Genomic DNA, 1,148 nt, shown 5'->3' with positions numbered 1-1,148 from the left:
AAGAAGGAAAAACAAATAATATATGGTGGCATACATACTGAAGATTTTCAATATATAGGTTTCTACCCCTTTAGATAAGATTATATGTTAGACGATTGGCTGAATCATGTTCCAACCATATTCAAAAGACACAAGATTTAAGCTATTAGGAAAACACACAGAATATTTGAAAAGCACACTTAAGCTTTTATATGCTTAATGCAGATATATTTGCATTGCTATTAACTTCAATTTTTGAGAAAAGGAGTATAGAATAAATTCTTGAAAATTAGTAAAAGGAAAACAATGTTTATTTTAGGAAAAATGTAGAAGAGGAAGAGAGGATTAGTCTTTAAAATTATAGAATGATCAAAAAATTTAAAAACCAAACAGAGGATTCCCTTGCTTTATATAGTCCAGATATGTTTGCATTTTGGTTACCACATTTTAGTTAAATAATACCAGCCACGCTATCCTGAACAAGCCCAATCCCATCTGATCTCGGAAGCTAAACAGGGACAGTCCTGATTAGTACTTGAATGGGAGACCACCTAGGAAGACCAGGTGCTGTAGGTGTAAAAAATAAAAAGATAAGGGATTGTAAGCTGACAAGGTCCTTGTAGTCTGAGGCCAACCAAGGGTTGTCTCGCCTAAAAAATAAATTGAATACAATAAAATAATGAAATAAAAGAAAATAAAATAAGCCAGTCCCCCAACAACGTGGTTCATGGTTCAAGTACCACTATATATAAACCCAAATAAATTCATTAAGTACAAACTTAGCTGCTAGCTCTTCAGTTCACAAACTACTACATAAATAATAGATGTGCATCATGATCAATGACCAATTACATCACTTCCTTCAAAGTCTGTGAGTAATTGATCACTATGCATCTGTAACTCAATTCCTGCACAGACAGCAAAGTGTGTAGTTATGTTGCTTCCTTGTCTCCCAGTGATAAACCTATGTGACATTTTACAAAAAAAAAAAAAAAATGGTAATCAAAAGAGAGAATTTTCCAATAAAGATAAAAATTCAGTGAAGAAACAAAAAGTGGTAATACTGAAAGTGAAATTCAAATTGAACATTAGGTGGTAATGGAGATGTTGATGTTGCTGCTGCTCCAAAGATTCTAGATATGTGACCAGAGGAACTTTACGAAGGTGAA

General features: G+C 33.0%; 1 pseudogene; it reads left to right on the top strand.

The window, feature by feature from the left end:
* Window positions 1–436: 436 nt before the first annotated feature.
* Window positions 437–555, top strand: LOC118609855 (annotated as a pseudogene).
* Window positions 556–1,148: the final 593 nt, after the last annotated feature.

The sequence above is a fragment of the Rousettus aegyptiacus genome, unplaced genomic scaffold (genome assembly GCF_014176215.1).
Source record: "Rousettus aegyptiacus isolate mRouAeg1 unplaced genomic scaffold, mRouAeg1.p scaffold_m13_p_11, whole genome shotgun sequence".
Lineage (NCBI taxonomy): Eukaryota > Metazoa > Chordata > Mammalia > Chiroptera > Pteropodidae > Rousettus > Rousettus aegyptiacus.
This window is presented reverse-complemented; position numbering and strand designations above follow the sequence as displayed.